Below are 22,735 nucleotides of genomic sequence, written 5' to 3' on the forward strand. Positions count from 1 at the left end.
ATAAATTCCTAGAAAAACAGATGCCAAAACTAATTTGAGAAGTAGTAAAAATCTGAAAAGAACTATTACAATAAAGGGGATTATACCATTAACAGAATGCTTCAAAAAAAAAATGCCTAGGACCAGATCACTCCACTGGTATTCTAACAAACATTTAAAGAAGAATGAACATCAACCCTCAAAATATTCCAAAAGAATTGGAGAAAATATTTCCTAATTCATTCTGCAATGCAAGCAATATGCTAGATACCAAACCTAGACAGACTCTATAAGAAAAGAAAACTACAGTTCATAACCCTTATGAAGAAAGGCCAAAATCCTCAACAAAATCATAGCAGATTGAATTTTTCAGTATGTCCAAAGAAGTCAGGTCCAATCACATTAAAACCCTAATCAAAAAATCTGAAATTATTTGAAATCTGAAAATTTTTGAGGAAATGATGCTACAAATATTTTGGATTTCAAAACATACTATATATATATATATATATATATATATATATATATATATATATATATATATATATATTTGCAGTAGGGTTGGCCAACTAGTAAAGCATACACAAATATTGTAAAATTCAAACAGCACTGAAATTAGAAAAACTGCCATTCTGAGCATTTTGGTAAGGGATATTCAACCTATATATATCACAACCAAATGGGATTTTCTCCAGGAATGTGAAAGTGGTTTAACATGAAAATCAATCCAAGATAATACACATCAACAGTTGAGAAAACATGACCATTACTACTGATGAATAAAAGCATTTGAAAAAGCCCAATACTCTTTCACAATAAAAATATCCAATACACTAGAAACAGAAGGAAATTTAATCAGCATGTTAAAAAATAAAGCCACAGCTAATGGCATAATCAATGATAAAAAGTGAAAGTTGTTTTCCTAAGATCAGAAATAAGTCAAGGATATCCTTGTTTATAAGTTCTAGACAGAACAATTAGGCAAGAAAAAGAAAAGGAATCCATACTAGAAAGTAAGAAGTTAACTATCTCTCCTTGCAGATGACATAATTTTCAATGTACCAAATCCTGAAGAATTCACAAAAAGTCTTTTAAACCTAATAAACAAATACAGAAGCATGGGACAATATAAAATCAAAACACAAAATGATTTGCATTTCCATATGCAGGCAATTAAAATTTCCCAAACCAAATTAAGAAAACAATTCTACCTACAATAACATCAAAACCAGTAAAATCCTTAGGAATAAATTTAATCAATGATGTAGAAGACCTATTCCCTGAAAAATGTAAAATGCTAGTCAAAGAAATCACTCTAAATAAATGGAAAGACAGATTATGTTCATAGCCTGGAAAACTTAATATTATTAAGATAATTATACTACCTAAAGTGATCTACAGATTCAAATTCAGTGCAATCCTTATCAAAGTCCCAATGGTATTTTCCATCATTTTTACATTTTGAGGAATAGAAAATTTTACTCCAATATTCAAAGGGAATATCAAGGGACACAGAATAACTATAACAACCTTGAAAAAGAGCAAATTTGGAGAACCCATACTTCCTGATTTCAAAGCTTCTATAAAGCTGTTGTAATCAACACACTGGTACTATATGTATGAACAGACATACAGACACACAAGACTAATGGAATAGAATTGAGAGCCCATAAAGGAACCCTTACAACTGGTTAAAAATTTTTGACAAATAGTTGACTTACATCCCTGGTCAACTAATTTCGACAAGGGTATTAATATCATTCAATGGGAAAGGACAGTCTTTTCAACAAATGGTTGAAACAAATGGTTATGGATAAATGGATATTCATATGCAAAAGAATGAATTTGGGTTGGGTACAGTAGTGCATGCCTATAATTCCTGCAGATTGGGAAGCTGGAACAGGAGGATTCCAAGTTTAAAGCCAGGATCAGCAGCTTAGCAAAACTCTAAGCAACTTAGTGAGAGTCTGTCTCTAAATAAAATATAAAAGAGGTCTGGGTCTGGGATGAGGCTCAGTGGTATAAAAACCCTGGGTTCAAATCCCAGTAACAAAAAAATAAATAAAGTTGGACCCTAATTTTACACCACAAACAAAAATTAACTCAAAATGGATGATGGCCTTAAATGTAAGAGCTAAAATTATAAACACCTTAAAAGAAAATATAGGAGTAAATATTTATGATCTGGAGAAACTGGCAATAATTTCTTATATATGACACCAAAGCCACAGGCAAAAAAATAAAAAAAAGATAAATTGGACTTCTTCAAAATTAGTAACATTTGTGCATCACAAGGGTACCTTCAAGAAAGTGAAAGAAAACCCACAGAATAAGAGGAAATCATTACAAACAACATACCACATAATGGTATGATATACAGGATCCATAAAGAATTCTAACAACTCAACAACCAAAAGACAATCCTACACTTAAAATATGCAAATTTCTTAAAGATACTCCTTTAAAGCAGATATACAAATGGCCAAAATACACATGAAAAGATGCCCCAAATCAGTAAACTTTAGGTAAATGTATATTAAATTTACAATGTGATACAACTTCACCCCTATTAGGATGAAATTTATAATTAAGGGACAATAATAAGTATTAGTGAGAATGAAGAGAAACTGAAATCCTTGTGCATTACTACTGGGAATGTAAAATAGTAAAAGTTCTATAGAAAACATTTGCTGACTCCACATGAAGCTAAAGAGAAATGTATTCCACTTCTGTGTGTATATGTTGTACCCCAAAGAATTTAAAACAGAGACTTATATGGATATTTGTACATCAACATTTCATATAAGCATTATGCACAACAGTTAAAAGGTAGAAATGACCAGTGTCAATCTATAGATGAATGGATAAAGAAAATGCATACATTCATAATAGAGAATTATTCAGTCACAAAAGAAATGAAGTTTGCATTTATGCTAAACATGAAGGAGTCAAGAAAATATGCCAAATGAAGTAAGCCAGATATGACAGAAAGATACATTATGACTCCTCTTACATGAAATATACAGAATAAGCAAAGTCATAGAAATAGAGAGTAGGTTAAAGTTACCAGGACTGGGGAGAGTAGGGAAAAGGTATTTTAAAAAATGACTTCAATTTCTGTTTGGAATGATGAAAGACTATGGAAATAGTGGCAAAGGATGTACAACTTTGTGAGTTCACTAATGCCACTGAACTGTACACTGGCTAACTGTTAAAATGTTGCCACTTAAACATCACAGACAAGTAAAGAAAAATATCCATATGATTAGTTCCAATAACATAATAAGTAGTATTTCAAACCTAATTTGATAAAGCCTCAGAAAACAACCACTCTTCACCCATAGTGACACCCATAGTGACATTCTGTGTTTGTTACCAACACTGCTTGGGAAGAAAACAAAGGAGACATCTTCTCTTACCTTTAAGAACCTCGTCTGTTTAAGAGGATTTGTAAGTATTCCAGGTTCAAATATATTTGAGTTCAAATTATCTTCACTGTAGTTTTCAGGATGTGAATGATGTTCAAGTACCAATAAACAAATAAATACAACCCCAAAAAGCACTTGTTTCATTGCCAAATCTCTCAATGAAATGAGGAAACATCCCCAGAACATCCTAGGAACAAGAATTTTATGTAACAACTCGATGTATTTCTTCACCATTAGTATGTAAGAATCAAACTTACAGATAACAATAAACCAAAATTGCAACAAACCAATTATATACCCCATGGAATGGCAAACTTAAGAGTGCTGCTATATAAAACGACAGTAGAGATTACTAAATAACTGTTCAGCACTAATAAAAAGCAGTTCTGAATTTTGACACAGTGACTTCATGGTCTTATGAAGGAATCATAAAAGAAAATTATCCCACTTTGCATAGTCATATTTCCCAAAAAAAAGTATGACCCAAGAAAATCACATTTTATACAACATGGAGATTTGGTTATTACAAATTTAAAAACAAAATGGAGCAATTTCCCAATAATATTGCAAATTACAATATTAATACCTGTCAGTTAGAAATAACAGCAGTTTATTAGGCTATAATGTTTAATATAAAACCAATTTACAAATATGAAAAACAGTAGTGGTCTTTCACCATTACACATGAATCTATTTCTTTCATAATTTTTGAATGAAAATTTCAGTATCATAAAATATTAAAATAATTACACCAAATATGCCACCATCACTATTCACAAATAAAGTTAAAATAAAATATTTGAAATTCACCTAATATTGTTAATGACAATAAACTACAAGTTTTACTGAAAGAAATGGTAGGACCCCTGAATGTTTTACAGTGAATGTCAGGAAACAATTAAGCTATGACTATTTTCATTATATATAAGGCAAAAATTTACATGGCCATTTCAAAATATACCAATTAAGACTTAGTTTTTAAGATGCACTAAACAATGTTCCTTACAAGTAAACACAAAGGTTTAAAAACACTTTGCCAACACCAAAGTATGTTTATGATGTTCAAGGAGATGCATAATTAAAACTGTAATATTTAGCATCTCTGATAAATAGATAATTCCTCATAATATTTTTAACACAAAATCCTCTTAAGTTCTCATTTCTCTAATTTTAGTTTCTCATGGCTTATTTCAAAATACATGACAATTTTTAGCTGAATGTTATTGAATGTTTCAGTGAATGTTACTGAAACAGCCCCCAAATGAAACAAACTGTTCCCCAATGAAGTATCATCCTTGTTTATAAAAAATGTATTTAAGACAAGCAGGACTTTTCATCTTTAAATGGACTCATATGGTTAAGTTTGAACTAAACTGAAGCACAACCTAAAGTAGGCAAGTGTATTCATATACAAATATCAAATAACATGCAGTGGACATTTCTAAAATGAGAAATAGGTGAAAATACTTATTTTGGGGGCTTTAATTTATTGGTGTTTAATGTGACAATCCAAAACTGGCAGATATTCACTTGATTGAATCAACTTGTCACATGATATCCTAAACATAATGTACTTATCCATCTCAGCTACCTTACTTGCTAAAGTTCAGTAAGAAATTATGTTCATAAGAGTGTTCAACATGGCTCACTTATTTTACTGTTAAGCAAACTACATATACATTCCAGGAAACACTGCAGTTTAATTTTAAAAACAAACAAAATATGCAGTAGAAAGACAACCTGTGAGGAGAAATGGATGCTTTCACACCAAATACAGCCACTGCAACTTGTTCAGGCATTCAATTTTTGTGTAAATAAACAGGTAATAGTTACTTAGCAACAATGATTCCACAATAAGTAATGCACTGTGTTTCTCAGTTCTGCACAAAAAATTGCAGCTACAGTTACATTGATAGCTGTAACCTACTGTCTCTAATGGCAGAGAAGACCTTAAAAATGACTGTACAAAAAAGCATCACACCATGACAAATAGAAACACAATCTACTGTATGTCTAAAATAAAAACAGTCCACTGTGAAGAGGAGAGTGTAGACAAATGGAGATCCCAAGTCCACCAAAAGAAAAAATTGCCTCCAGATCTGAGTCCTTGATTAGTAAGAAAGGCTGGGAACTGGGTTTGACCATGGTATCAGACAGTATGCTGTGTTCTTTTCTTCCCATGTCCTAAAATACAAATTCATTTTATGAAGGCAGTTCAACATTCAGCTTTATTCTATGCACAGTATTTAGTGACTCCAGGAAGATAATATTCCCACCAGCAAAGCTCATATTCCACAGTAAGTGTGATCAGCACTATGTTAAATGACCCTTTTGGTAATGGGGTCAGTCTGCAACTCTTATGCTTCAAGTGATGACACTGATGACTGGGGAAGCACAATATGTGTCTTCTGCCTCAGGTACCAGGGATGGCATGTGCAGTGATCAAGCCAGGTCACTTGTAAAAGATCTTGTGCCATCTGCAGTCTTCAGGATCCCTGATGTGACTGACTCAGATTTCTCTCTCAAGGTTTACTGAACTGCCCATATCTTATAGAAAAGTGACTATACTATGTGCAATGTTGAACACACACAGTTGTGGAATGCACTGTACATTAGGTTTTTAGATGTATTTTTAGTTGTTCCTGGACCTTTATTTTATTTATTGATATGTGGTGCTGAGAATTGAACCCAGTGCCTCACACATGCTAGGCAAGTACTCTACTACTGAGCTACAAACCCAGCCCTGTACATTAGCTTTTACATCAATAATTTTACTCATCAACTTATAAACCAAAAGCTTGGTTCCACACAAAAATTCATAATCAACATGTGAAATGGCTTATGACATACACACCTGCCTCTGGGTAAGAAGAATTTCAAAACCCCAGGTCCTGAACAAACTCCCACAGCCCCCCACTTTCTTCAACTCTGCTCATCCCAGGCTCAGTTCAAGAGGAAGAGGAGCTGGCCTCCAGATGGAAATCTCAGGTAGGTGTCCCACCCTGCCTCGGACATGGCCCAGCAAGTTCTATTCCATGTGGCACATGTAAAGAAATAAAGTTTGGGTCCACCTGACACCCACGCCAAGGTCAGATGCCATTGGGCAGAGCTAGCTGTCCCGCTTGACCCCAAGCCGAGGTAGGACGCCATCTTGGAGGTAGTTGACCTGTTTGACCCCCACATCAAGGTTGGACACCATCACAGAGCCTGCCCTCCTGCACCCCACTGCTGAGGGCAACTGCACTTGCCTCTGTGCTGACTCAGTGCATCCTTGCTGGGGCTCCCCAGCTTCTTTGGAGGCCAGTGCAGGCATTTTGAATTATTCCTGAGTGCCTGGCCATTATCATCGGAATTGCGACTCCCTTTCTGAGATAACTGGAGACCATTTTGACAGGACTAGGGATTCAAAAGAGGAGGTATTGATAGACTCAGGACCACTTCAGAGCAGACTAGTGAGTCTCTCCCACTGGACAAGACTTTCTGGAAGGGTCAGTATTCCTGAAATGCAGTGAACTTCATGGAGTAGAGTTGCCCAGTGAGACTCCCCCACTGAAGCCATGAATACAGACAACTGGGAGCATTGTAGAGGAGCACTGCCCAGCAAGAGGCTTCAGCACAGAGCAAGGGACCCAGGCCTGGGCAGTAGGTCCAGTCCCCAGGGAACATTGTAGAGGAGGGCTGCTTAGAAAAAGAGTCCCTCGCAGGGCCAGGACTCCAGACGAGGTGGTAGTTCCAGACGCCAGGGAATGTCACAGAGGAGGGCTACCCATCAAGCATCTGAATAACAGGGCAAGGCTCCCTGGCCCAGAAGGTAGGTCCAGAACCCTGATAACATCACAGAGGAGGGCTGCCCAGAAGAGTAGTTCTGGACCAAAAGGAACTTCTCGGAGGAGAGCTGCAGAGCGAGATATCCCCACTGGGTGAGTCTTCCCCACCAGGTGAGACTTTCCCACCAGGGTGGTAGAACGAGAGACACAGGCCCAGACCAGCCATGCCCCAGCCTGCAGTTTAGTCCCCCTTTTGACTGACCATCAATCAACAAGTGGAGGTTCCTCTTCCCACCAGCAGAAATTATACCCCACCTGAAAGCCACCACCCCTAGCGGGGCAGATTCCTTGTGTATCACTGCATTATCAATTTCCTCCAAGACTTCAGGCTACTGAAGGCTAGGAGGTGAGTTGCTGTACATCTACAGGGATACTCTAGGTCAATAGAGTTTCTGTAATAGAGAGGTAGATACCTGACCAATATGAGAAAACAAGGGAAGAAAATGTCCCAAATAAACTAGATGCTACATCAATAAAATCCAATGACAGCATTGCAGAAGAAATGTCAGAAAGGGAGTTCAGAATGTACATAATTAAAAGGATCAGAGAAGCAAATGATGAGTTGAAAGAGCAAATGCAGGCTTTGAATGATCACACAACTCAACAGTTAAAAGGGCAAATACAGGAAGCAAAAGATCATTTCAATAGTTAGAGATACTGAAAATAAACAGACATAAATCCTTGAAATGAAGGAAAGAATAAGCCAAATTAAAAACTCCACAGAAACCATAACCAAAAGAATAGAAAACCTGGAAGACAGAACCTCAGACATTGAAGACAAAATATTTAATCTTGAAAACAAAATTGACCAAAGAGAGAAGATGATAAGAAATCATGAACAGAATCTACAAGAATCATGATATATCATGAAAAGATCAAATTTAAGAATTATTGGAATTGAGGAAAACTTAGAGAAGCAAACCAAAGGAATGAAGAATCTATTCAATGAAATAGTATCAGAAAATTTCCCACATCTGAAAAACAAAATAGAAAATCAAGTACAAGAGACTGAGAGGACTCCAAATATACAAAATTAAAATAGACCCACACCAAGGCACATTATAATGAAAATACCTAACATACAATATAAAGACAGAATTTTAAAGACTATGAGAGAAAAGAATCAAATTACATTCAGAGGAAACCAATACGGATATCAGCAGATTTTTCCACCCAGACCCTAAAAGCTAGAAGGGCCTGGAGAAACATTTTTCAAGCTCTGAAAGAAAATGGATGCCAACCAAGAATCTTAAACCCAGCAAAACTTACCTTCAGATTTGTCAACAAAATAAGATCCTTCCATGATAAACAAAAGCTAAAGGAATTTACAAAAGGAAAGCCAGAATTACAGAACATTCTCATCAAAATATTCCATGAGGAAGAGATGAAAAATAATGATGTAAATCAGTAAAGGGAGGAACTACCCTAAAGGAATAGCCAAATAAAGGAGAAACCAAATCATGTCAAAAAACAAAAATGAGTAAAAGATGGGGAATCAAATCATATCACAATAATAACCCTGAATGTTAATGGCCTGAACTCATCAATCAAAAGACATAGACTAGCAGATTGGATTAAAAAGAAAGATCCAACCATATGCTGCCTGGAAGAGACTCATCTCATAGAAAAAGATATCCACAGACTAAAGGTGAAAGGATGGAAAAAAATATACCATGCACATGGACTGAGTAGAAAAGCTGGAGTATCCATCCTCATACCAGATAATGTTTACTTCAAGCCAAAGTTAGTCAGAAGGGATAAAGTAGGACATTACATACTGTTTAAGGGAAGCATATATCAGCAAGACATAATAATCATGAATATCTATGCCCCAAATTTTGGATCATCCATGTACATCAAACAAATCCTTCTCAATTCCAGAAATCAAATAGACCACAATGCAATAACACTAAGTTATTTTAAAACACATTTCTCACCACTGGATTGATCTTCCAAACAAAAATTGAACAAAAAAACCATAGGTCCCAATTTCACAATCCATAATTTAGACTTAAGGAACATATATAGAATATACCATCCAACACAGAGTGAATACACTTTCTTCTCAGCAGCACACGAATCCTTCTCTAAAATACACCATATTTTATGCCACAAAGGAAATGTTAGTAAATACAAGAAGATAGAGATACTACCTTGAGTTCTATCAGTTCATAATGGATTGAAATTAGAAATAAATGCTAGAATACAACCAGAAATTACTGCAAAACCTGGAGAATAAACAATACACTATTGCATGATGAATGGATAACAGAATACATCAGGATGAAAATTAAAAATTTCTTAGAGGTAAATGAGACCAAAGATACATCATATCAAAATCTCTGGGACACTATGAAAGCAGTACTTAGAGGAAAATTTATGTCATAGAGCCCATTCAATAAAAGAAGACAAAAAACTCATCAAATAATTGACGTAATACTACAGCTCAAAGCCATACATAAAGAAGAACAGATCAACACCAAAAATACTAGAAGACAGAAAATAGTTAAAATCACAGCTGAAATTAACAAAATTGAAACAATAGAAAAGTAGACAATAGAATAAACAGTAGAAAAATAAACAATAAAGAAACAAGAGAAAAAGTTGACACAATAAATAGTTGGTTCTTTGAAAAAATAAACAAAATTGAAAAATCCTTAGCCACACTAACAAAGAGAAGGAGAGAGAAAACTCAAAACACAAAAATTCGGAATAAACAAGGAAATATCACAACAGACACAAGTGAAATACAAAACATAATTAGAAGGTATTTTGAAAATCTATACTCCAACAAAGTACAAAATCTTGAAGACAGGTTTCTAGAGACATATGAATTACCTAAACTGAACGAGGAGGACATACACAACTTAAATAGATCAATTTCAAGTAAGAGTAAGAAGAGTTCATTCCAGTACTTCTCAAAGTATTTCATGAAATAGAAGAAAAGGGAACCCTCCCAAGCTCTTTCTATGAAGCCAATATCACCGTGATACCTAAACCAGAGACATATCCAGGAAAGAAAATTTCAGACCAATAGCCTGAATGAACATTGATGCAAAAATTATCAACAAAATTTTAGCAAATCGCACACAGAAATATATTAAAAAGATAGTGCCACGTGATCAAGTGGGTCTTACCCCAGGAATGAAATGTTGGTTCAACATCTGGAAATCAATAAATGCAATTCACCATATGAACTGGCTTAAAGTCAAGAATTACATGGTTATTTCAACAGATGCAGAAAAAGCATTTGAAAAAATAGAACATCCCTTCATGCTCAAAACACTAGAAAAAATAGGGATAGTGGGAACATTCCTTAACATTGTAAAAGCTATCTATGATAAGCCAAAGGCCAATATCATTCGAAATGGTGAAAAACTGAAAGCATTCTGCTTAACAACTGGAGCAAGGCAAGAATGTCCTCTTTCACCACTTCTATTTAACATTGTCCTTGAAACTCTAGCTAGAGCAATTAGATAGACCAAGGAAATTAAATGGATAACAAGAGGAAAAGAAGAATTCAAATTATCCCTATTTGCTGATGATATGATTATATATTTAGAAGAACCAGAAAATTCCACCAGAAAACTTTTAGAACTCATAAATGAATTCAGTAAAGTAGCAGGATATAATATCAATACTCATAAATCTAATGCATTTTTATACATAATTGAAGAATCCTCAGAAAGAGAAGTTAGGAAGACTACCCCATTCACAATAGCTTCAAAGAAATAAAATACTTGGGAATCAATCTATCAAAAGAGGTGAAAGACCTCTACAATGAGAACTACAGAACAATAAAGAAATTAAAGAAAACCTTAGAAGATGGAAAGATCTCCCATGTTCTTGGAGAGGCAGAATTAATATTGTCAAAATGACCATACTACCAAAAGTGCTATACAGATTCAATGCAATTCCAATTAAAATCCCAATGATGTACTTCACAGAAATAAAGCAAGCAATCATTAAATCTACCTGGAAGAATAAGAAACCCTGAATAGCTAAAACTATTCTTATCAGGAAGAGTGAAGCAGGGCATATCGTAATATCAGAGCTTCAACTATACTACAAAGCAATAGTAATGAAATGGCACGGTATTGTTACCAAAGTAGAAAGGTAGATCAATGGTACACAATAGAGAACATGGACACAAACCCAAATAAATACAATTTTCTCATACTAGACAAAGGGTCCAAAAATATGCAATGGAGAAAAGATAGCCTCTTTGACAAATGGTGCTGGGAAAACTGGAAATTCATTTGCAGCAGAATGAAACTAAACCCCTATCTCTCACCCTACACAAAACTCAACTCAAAATGTATCAAGGACCTTGGAATCAGAACAGAAACCCTGCATCTTATAGAAGAAAGCGTAGGCCCAAATCTTCAATATGTTGGCTTAGGATCAGACTTCCTTAACAGGAGTCTCATAGCACAAGAAATAAAAGCAAGAATCAAAAACTGGGATAGATTCAAACTAATAAGCTTTCTCTCAGCAAAGGAAATTATTAGCAATGTGAAGAAAAAGTCTACAGAGTGGGAGAAAATCTTTGCTACTCATACTTCAGATAGAGCACTAATTTCCCGAAAAATAAAGAACTCAAAAAACTCTACACGAAGAATACAAATAACCCAATCAACAAATGAGGTAAGAAAATGAACAGACACTTCACAGAAGAAGATCTACAACCAATCAACAGATATATGAAAAATGTTCAACATCTCTAGTAATAAGAGAAATGCAAATCAAAAATACCCCTAAGATTCCAACTCATTCCAAATAGAATGGTGATTATCAACAATACAAGCAACAATGGGTGTTGGTGAGGATGTGGGGAAAAAGGTACACTCATACATTGCTGGTGGGTCTGCAAATTAGTGAAGCCACTCTGGAATGCACTGTGGAGATTCCTTAGAAAACTTGGAATGGAACCCCCATTTGACCCAGCTATCGCACTCCTTACACCCAAAGGACTTAAAATCAGCATACTACAGAGATACATTCACATCAATATTCATACCTACTCTAGTCACAATAGCCAGAATGTGGAACCAACCTAGATGTCCCTCAATTGATGAATGGACATAGAAACTATGACATATATATATATATATATATATATATATATATATATATAGTATATATTATATAACTTATATATATAGTTATATAGTATATATTATATAAATTATATAATTATATGTATATATATATTCATATATATTATATAATTATATATTATATATTTTATATTAATATATATTATATGTATATATAATGGAATATTACTGAGCCATAAAGAATAATAAAATTATGACATTTGCAGGCAAATGGATGACATTGGAGAATATCATGCTAAGTGAGATAAGCCAATCTCAAAAAACCAAAGGATGAATGAGCTGGCTGATAAGCGGTTGATGACACATAATGGGGGTTGGGAGGGAGGCAAGAATGGAGGAAGAAGTGTCTGTATAGAGGAGAAAGAGGGGTGGGGGAAGGAAAAAATAACAGAATGAGTCAAAAACTATTACCCTAGGTAAATATATGATTACACAAATGGTATGCCTCTAGTTCATGTACAGAGAAACAAGATGTATCCCATTTGTTGACAATAAAAATAAATTTAAAAAAACAAGGATTTTGCAACTGAATCTCTTTCAAAGTGAATACTGACACACCTAAAATGCACAGACAAAAGTCATTAGGTGAAGGTCAATATTATTAAAAACATATATGATCCAACTATAAAAGAGCATTTTAGGTTTCAAGATGGCGGACTAGAGGGCAGCTGCATTTCATGTTGCTCCAGGATGCAAGATTCAAAATAGGAGATAGTGAGAGACTTGGGACCAACTCAAAGCCGCTGGGTGAGTCTCTCCCATTGGGGAGGTGTCCTGGATGGGGCGGTAGCCCCGGAACGCAGGGAACTTTGTGAAGTAGAGTTGCTCGGCGAGACACCCCTCCCCCCGCTGGAGCGGTAAACACGGACAACTGGGATCATCGTAGAGGAGGCGGCTCAGCACAGCGCTTGGACTCGGAGCTGGGTCTCCGGGTGGCTGCCTGAGGAGGAGCTGTGTGGCGAGCTGTTTAGACCCAGAATGACCGCTTCTGAACACCGGGGGGCTGCCCAGAGGAAGAGGAGTAGCACGGCGGGTCGCTTGGTCTAGGAGTGACTGCATCAGAGCTACAGGCGGTTGCCAGAGGAGATGTGTGTCGAGCTGTTTGAACTCAGAACGATGGCTCCAGAACACCGGTGGCCTGCCTAGAGGAGGAGCACGGCGGGTCGCTTGGTCTAGGAGTGACTGCATCAGAGCCACAGGCAGTTGCTAGAGGAGGAGAAGCGTGGCGAGCTGTTTGAACTCAGAATGACCACTCCTTAACACCGGGGGGATCCCTGGAGAAGAGCAGAAGTGCAGCCGTTCACTTGGTCTAGGAATGACTGCATCAGAGCCACAGGCAGTTGCCAGAGGAGGAGGCAAGTGGTGAGTTGATTGGACTAAAAGTGACCGCTCCTGAACACCGGTGGCCTGCCTGGAGGAGGAGCGTGGTGGGTCACTTTGTCTCAGAGTCACCGCTCCTGAACACCTGGGGGGCTACCCCGAGGAGGAGGAGGAGGAGGAACAGGGCGGGTCACTTGGACTCGGAGTGACTGCCTAGGGCTACGGGCGGTTGGCGGTAGGAGGAGACGCGAAGTGAATTGCTTGGGCTCCTAGTGACTGCATCGGAAACCCGGCCGCTGTCTGGAGGAGGAGGTGTGTGGCGGGTCTCTGGGTATTGGAGCTATTGTACGGGGCTCCAGGTGGCTACTCAGAGGAGGGGCCACATAGCCAGGCGATTAGGTGCAGAGCAGGGTCCCAGAAGCTAGGTGGGTTCTGGCTGGAAGAGCCGCACAGAGACACGCCTAGGGGCACAGCGAAGTTTACAGGACTGCGGGCAGATTCTCTGGGAGAGGCAGCCTAAGGAGACTCGCCTGCGAAGGGTGAGGCTCCCAGGCCCAGGGAGTAGGTCCGGGCCCCTGGGAATGTTGCAGAGGAAGATAGCCCAGCCCAGGCAGTAGATGTAGATTGAGGGGAACCTCTAGGAGGGGAACTGATCAGCAAGACGTCCACAGCGAGTGAGTCTTCCCTGCCAGGTGAGGTTTTCCCACAGGGACGGTAAAACCAGAGACACAGGCACAAACAGGACTTGCCTCAGCCCGCAGCCTAGTTTCCCATTGGCTGACCATTGGTCAACAAGTGGAGGCACCTCTGCCCACTAGCAGGGAATATACGCCACCTGAGGGTCACCACCCTAGAGAGGCAGTTTCTTCGTGGAGCTCCACATTATCAACTTCCTGCAAGACTTCAGGCTACTGAAGGATAAGAGGGGATATACTAGCAATCTTCAGGGACATTAAAAGTCGATAGAGGAAATCTGCAATATCTTAATGACCCACCAATTCCTGAACAATATGAGAAAACAAGGGAAGAAAATGCCCCAAACAAATCTAGATGTTACATCAATAAAATCCAACGACAGCATGGCAGAAGAAATGACAGAAAGGGAGTTCAGAATGTACATAATTAAAATGCTTAGGGAAGCAAACGATGAGATGAAAGAGCAAATGCAGGCATTGAATGATGAGATGAAAGAGAAAATGCAGGCATTGAATGATGAGATGAAAGATCAAATGCAGGCATTGAGTGATAGCACCAATCAACAGTTAAAAGAGCAAATACAGGAAGCAAAAGATCATTTCAATAAAGAGTTAGAGATATTGAAAATAAACCAAACAGAAATCCTTGAAATGAAGGAAACAATAAACCAAGAACTCCAAAGAAAGCATAACCAATAGGATAGAACAGCTGGAAGACAGAACTTCAGATATTGAAGACAAAATATTTATCCTCGAAAGCATAGTTGAACAAACAGAGAAGATGGTAAGAAATCATGAACAGAATCTGCAAGAACTATGGGATATCATGAAAAGGCCAAATTTGAGAATTATTGGAATTGAGGAAGGCTTAGAGAAACAAATGAAAGGAATGACTAATCTATTCAATGAGATAATATCAGAAAATTTCCCGAATCTGAAGAATGAAATGGAAAATCAAGTCCAAGAGGCTTGTAGGACTCCAAATACACAAAATTACAACAGACCCAAACCAAGGCACATTATAATGAAAATACCTAACATACAAAATAAAGACAGAAATTTAAAGGCTGTGAGAGAAAAGAACTAAATTACATTTGGGGGAAACCAATACAGATATCAGCAGATTTTTCAATCCAGAACCTAAAAGCTAGAAGGGACTGGAACAACATTTTTCAAGCTCTGAAAGAAAATGGATGCCAACCAAGAATCTTATACCCAGCACAACTTACCTTCAAATTTGACGATGAAATAAAATCATTCCATGATAAACAAAAGCTAAAAGAATTTACAAAAAGAAAGCCAGCATTACAGAACATTCTCAGCAAAATATTTCATGAGGAAGACATAAAAAACAAAGAAGCATATCAGCAAAGGGAGGAATTACCCTAAAGGAACTGTCAAATAAATGAGGAACCAAGATGTGTCAAAAAAGAATAAATAAATAAATAAAATTTTAAATATGAACCAAATGACCGGGAATACAAATCATATCTCAATAATAACCCTGAATGTTAATGGCCTGAATTCATCAATCAAAAGACATAGACAGGCAGATTGGATTAAAAAGAAACATCCAAAAATATGTTGCCTGCAAGAGACTCACCTCATAGAAAGAGATACCCATAGACTAAAGGTGGAAGGATGGGGAAAAACATACCATGCACATGGACTCAGCAAAAAAACTGGAGTATCCATCCTCATTTCAGATAATGTGGACTTCAAGCCAATGTTAGTCAGAAGGAATAAAGTAGGACATTTCATACTGCTTAAGGGAAGCATAAATCAGCAAGATATAACAATCATAAACATCTATGCACCAAACAGTGGTTCATCCATGTATCTTAAACAAATCCTTCTCAATTTTAGAAACCAAATAGACCATAACACAATAATACTAGTTGATTTTAACATGCCTCTCTCACCACTGGACAGATCTTCCAAACAATAATTGAACAAAGAAACCATAGATCTCAATAACACAATCAGTAATTTAGACTTAACAGACATTTACAGAATATACCATCCAACCAAGAGTGAATACACTTTCTTCTCAGCAGCACGTGGATCCTTCTCTAAAATAGACCATATATTATGCCACAAAGCTAATGTCAGCAAATACAAGAAGATAGAGACACTACCTTGTATTCTATCAGATCATAATGGATTGAAGTTAGAAATAAATGAAAGAGTAAAAAACAGAAATGACTCTAACACCTGGAGATTAAACAATATGCTATTATATGATGAATGGATAACAGTAGATACTAGGAAGAAAATTAAAAATTCTTAGAGGTAAACAAGAACAAAGAAACATCATATCAAAATCTCTGGGACACTATGAAAGCAGTACTTAGAGGAAGATTTATTTCATGGAGCGCATTTAATAAAAGAAGTAAAACTCAAAAAATAAACGACCTAACACTACAGCTCAAAGCCCGAGAAAAAGAAGAACAGACCAACACCAAAAGTGGTAGAAGACAGGAAATAGTTAAACTCAGAGCTGAAATCAATGAAATTGAAACAAAAGAAACAATACAAAGAATTGACAAAATAAATAGTTGGTTCTTTGAAAAAATAAACAAAATTGATAAACCTTTAGCCACACTAACAAAGAGAAGACAAGAGAAAACCCAAATCACTAAAATTCAGAATGAACAAGGAAATATCACAACAGACACGACTGAAATACAAACATAATTAGAAGCTATGTTGATAATCTATACTCCAAAAAAATAGAAAATTTTGAAGACATCAACAGGTTTCTAGAGACATATGCATTGCCTAAACTGAACGAGGAGGACATACAGAATTTAAATAGACCAATTTCAAGTAATGAAATAGAAGAAGTCATCAATAGCCTACCAACAAAGAAAAGTCCAGGAACAGATGGGTTCTCAGCCGAGTTCTACAAAACCTTTAAAGAAGAGCTCATTCCAATACTTCTCAAAGTATTCCATAAAATAGAAGAGGAGGGAACCCTCCCAAACTCATTCTATGAGGCCAATATTACCCTGATACCTAAACCAGACAGAGACACATCTAGGGAAGGAAATTTCAGACCAATATCCTTAATGAAAATTGATGCAAAAATTCTCAACCAAATTTTCGCAAATTGCATACAAAAACATATTAAAAAGTCAGTGCACCATGATCAAGTGGGTTTCATCCCACGGATGAAAGGTTGGTTCAACATCAGGAAATCAATAAATGTCATTCACCATATCAATAGACTTAAAGTCAAGAATCACATGATTATTTCGATACATGCAGAAAAAGCATTTGATAAAATAGAGCACCCCTTCATGCTCAAAACACTAGAAAAAATAGGGATAGTGGGAACATTCCTTAACATTGTAAAGGCCATCTATGCTAAGCCCATGTCTAATATCATTCTAAAAGGTGAAAAAATGAAAGCATTCCCTCAAAAAACTGGAAAAAGGCAGGGATGCCCTCTTTCACCACTTCTATTCAATATCGTCCTTGAAACTCTAGCCAGAGCAATTGGACAGACCAAAGAAATTAAAGGGATACGAATAGGAAAAGAAGAACTCAAACTATCCCTATTTGCTGATGATATGATTGTATACTTAGAGGAACCAGGAAATTCCACCAGAAAACTTTTAGAACTCATAAGTGAATTCAGTAAAGTAGCGGGATATAAGATCAATGCACATAAATCTAAGGCATTTTTATACATAAGCGATTTATCTTCAGAAAGAGAAATCAGGAAAACTACCCCATTCACAATAGCTTCGAAAAAAATAAAATACTTGGGAATCTATCTCACAAAAGAGGTGAAAGACCTCTACAATGAGAACTACAGAACACTAATGAAAGAAATTCAAGAAAACCTTAGAAGATGGAAAGATCTCCCATGTTCTTGGATAGGAAGAATTAATATTGTCAAAATGGCCATACTACCAAAAGTGTTATACAGATTCAATGCAATTCCAATTAAAATCCCAATGATGTACCTTACAGAAATAGAGCAAGCAATTATGAAATTCATCTGGAAGAATAAGAAACCCAGAATAGCTAAAGCAATCCTTGGCAGAAAGAGTGAAGCAGGGGGTATTGCAATACCAGATCTTCAACTCTACTACAAAGTAATAGTAACAAGAACGGCATGGTATTGGTACCAAAATAGAAAGGTGGATCAATGGTACAGAATAGAGGACATGGACACAAACCCAAATAAATACAATTTTCTCATACTAGACAAAGGGTCCAAAAATATGCAATGGAGAAAAGATAGCCTCTTCAACAAATGGTGCTGGGAGAATAGGAAATCCATATGCAACAGAATGAAACTAAACCCATATCTCTCACCATGGGCGAAACTAAACTCAAAATGGATTAAGGATCTCGGAATCAGACCAGAGACCTTGCATCTTATAGAAGAAAAAGTAGGTCCAGAGCTTCAACATGTCGGCTTAGGACCAGACTTCCTCAACAGGACTCCCATAGCACAAGAAATAAAAGCAAGAATTAATAACTGGGATAGATTCAAACTAAAAAGCTTTCTCTCAGCAAAGGAAACAATCAGCATTGTGAAGACAGAGCCTACAGAGTGGGAGAAAATCTTTTCTAATCACACTTCAGATAGAGCGCTAATCTCCAGAATCTTTAAAGAACTCAAAAAACTCTACAACAAGAATGCAAATAATCCAATTGACAAATGGGCTAAGGAAATGAATAGACACTTCACAGAAGAAGATCTACAATCAATCAACAAACATGGAAAAATGTTCAACATCTCTAGTAATAAGAGAAATGCAAATCAAAACTACCCTAAGATTCCATCTCACCCCAATTAGAATGGCGATTATGAAGAATACAAGCAACAACAGGTGTTGGCGAGGATGTGGGGAGAAAGGTACACTCTTACATTGCTGGTGGGGCTGCAAATTAGTGCAGCCACTCTGGAAAGCAGTGTGGAGACTCCTTAGAAAACTTGGAATGGAACCACCATTTGACCCAGCCATCCCACTCCTTGGCCTATACCCAAAGGACTTAAAATCAGCATATTACAGAGATACAGCCACATCAATGTTCATAGCTGCTCAGTTCACAATAGTCAGATAGTGGAACCAACCTAGATGTCCTTCAATTGATGAATGGATAAAGAAACTGAGGTATATGTATACAATGGAATATTACTCAGCCATAAAGAATGATAAAATTATGGCATTTGCAGGCAAATGGATGAAACTGGAGAATATCATGCTAAGTGAGATAAGCCAATCTCAAAAAACCAAAGGACGAATGATATTGCTAATAAGTGGATGATGACACATAATGGGGGGTGGGAGGGTTTAGTGTTTGTGTTAGAGTTAGGGTTAGGGAGGGGGCAAGAATAGAGGAAGGAAGGACTGTATAGAGGGAAAAGAGGGGTGCGAGGGGTGGGGGGAAGAGGAAAAATAACAGAATGAATCAAACAACATTACCCTATGTAAATTTATGATTACACAAATGGTATGCCTTTATGCCATGTACAGAGAAACAACATGTATCCCATTTGTTTACAATAATAAAAAAGAGCATTTTAAAATTATATAGAGATCCAACATAAACACATTGCACTTATAAGTCTATATAGCCCTGCTCAAAGTTTTTTTTTTTTTTTGACTATTTTCAGGATGAAACCAAAGGAAGTAATCCCTTTTCAGAACCCTTCCCCAAACTCTGCTTTAAAGCATCGTGCAAGCAGGTGTTTCTCTGAAAAAATAAAAAAATTTAAAAAACCCAAAAGAACAAAAAACACATGGTATTTGTTCCAGAACTTACTGGGTTGGGAGACCTCATAAAATGCATTACCAGGTTTTTATTCTCTCTGTCCTTTATTGTTATTTCACGATGGCATAAAGGTATCAGGTCCTCAGACTACCTTCAGATTTTTAGTGAAGAACATTGAACAGATTGGTGCTACTACCTTAAACTGAAATTTGGTATTAATAATGCAATATAATTTTTTTAAAAAGCACCTGTAATTTGTTTCTCATTTTCAACCTCTGTCAGAAGGTAGTCTTAAATTTAAAAATATCCTGTAAATGCTGAGTAAAAGTCTAAAGTTTGTCTTATTCAATTTGCTTTTTTCTGATTGCTATATAAATCTCAAAGTTTTCTTTTAATATTATTCTAGGTTACTACAAATTTAATGCATTCCACAAGTCAAAATATTCAGATCAATTTTACTGGGAGATTTAGACTGATCTGGATGGAGCTGTGAGAAGAAACTTCAACTGAACTGCTGACATTCAGGGCATTACACTTTGTTGTGGAACCACAGTTTATATTCTTCAAGTACAAATTATGTCAGTTAAAGTTGAACAAAATACATATGTGTCATATAATGTAAGCATCAGAGTCAAAAGTTTACTTATAACACTTAGGTGTTTTGTGAGTAAATAGAGAACAATTCTGTAGAAAGCAAAACAAAAATGTATCATGATCTTTATGGTACCAAATAAGGCATTAATTAATGCTTTCTTTCTGGGAATAGGAGCTACTTAGATAAACTGTAGAATTCTAATACATAGGTTCTACACTCATTTTATTTACAACTCAATGCTACTTCATACATACTTTACTAATTTTTCCTTACTGAATTATATAATTAATATGAAAAAGGAAATGAGAAATTTAATTACATTAGGTTCCAAAATATTTAAGAACTGTGTGTATTATTATTTGTATGGAAATTTTGTTGTGGCAAATACTTTAAGAAATTAAAAAGAATCATATAATTTCTCCCATTTTCATTAAAACAAATACTTGGGTATGTGTTAATTAGAGGCTGTGGTTTAAATTTTGGAAATTTGAAGTTCTTGAATTGATCATTTGAAGAAACACCTGGCCAAGTTTCCTGAGTTGGAGTTCCTGAATTAAAAAAATAAATAAATATACATAGAAATTTATACATATTAATGTAAATTATCCTTATGCACATATATATAAGCATTACTGAGAAAGGGCTTTAGAGAACATTTTACACTTATTAGATATTTTATTTCAACTGAAATTAAAATGATGGAAATTATAAAGACTTATGGGTTGAAAGGGGCAAGACAGGAAGGAGGACCAAAAAATAAGGAGACTGTTGTGGTAATTTGGGAGATGATTGTGGAATGAGCTAAGGCATAAGGTAACAGGGATAAAGGTAAACAAATAATTCAACACTTTCTAATGCATGAAGCAGAGACAATATGCAGATGCAGGGTGATATGTGTGTGTGTGTGTGTGTGTGTGTGTGTGTGTGTTTGTAAGAGAAGAAAAACAAGGAGGCTCAATGTAGAGACACTATCATCTAGGAGTTGTGTGAATATACAGGAATTTAAGACAGTCCTTCCATTAAAATCTCACAATCTAGCAAATATTTAAAAATTATGTAATATCTAATTTTAAATATTAAAATGTTATACAGAAAGTAAAATGACATGATTGAAATAGAAAACTGTACAGTGGTTCCTCAAAAAGTTAAAAACAGAATTATTATGTGATCCAGCAATTCCACTCCCAGATCTAGACCCAGAAGTAGTGAAAGCACAATCTTGAACAGATAGTTGTATGCTCACATTCACAGTAGCATTGTTTACAGAAGTTAAAATACAGAAGCAACTCCAATGCCCTTTGATAGATGAATGGATAAACACTTTGGCATGTATGTAAATGTCTGAAAAGAAAGTCCTCATGACACATTCTACAACATGGATGAACCCTGAAGACATTATACTAAGAAAAATAACTGAAATAAGTAAGTTACAAAAAATATTGTGTAATTCCTTTCCTGTAAGGTACTCAGTAAATTTCAGTGACAAAAAAATGGTGATTTTCAGGGACTGCAGAAAGGGGTGGAATAGGAAGTTGTCTAATGGATACAGAGTTTCAGCTTTGCCAGAAAGATAAAAGTTCTGAAGACAGAGATAGGGGGACAATGATGCAAACTTATTTAAGGTCTGAAAACTATACATGAAACTTGTTAAAATAGAAAATTTTATGTTATATACATATTATTGGAATTTTATAAAGAGAAAAATATGTTACACAAAACAAGATTTTATAAAATTGCTCAAGACAATGAGAGAAGTATATGACTTGGTACATAAATACAGAAAATAAATGCAACCACCAGTCAGAGGAAGAAATTGCACCCCAAAGCTAGGTTGTATTCAGGAGAGGATTTATGAAAAGCTTTGTTTAGAAGTTTATGAGGTCCAGACTCCAGTTAGAGCAGCAGAGCAGGCAATTGGGGTATTAATATGAACACAAGAAGCAAAGATGGGAAAACCCAGGTTTTTCTGAAGTATAGTGAATAGGCCATTTAGCTAAAAGGGGATATTTGCATTGAGAAATAGTTTGAAATTGTT

Source organism: Sciurus carolinensis, unplaced genomic scaffold, assembly GCF_902686445.1.
Source record: "Sciurus carolinensis unplaced genomic scaffold, mSciCar1.2, whole genome shotgun sequence".
NCBI lineage: Eukaryota > Metazoa > Chordata > Mammalia > Rodentia > Sciuridae > Sciurus > Sciurus carolinensis.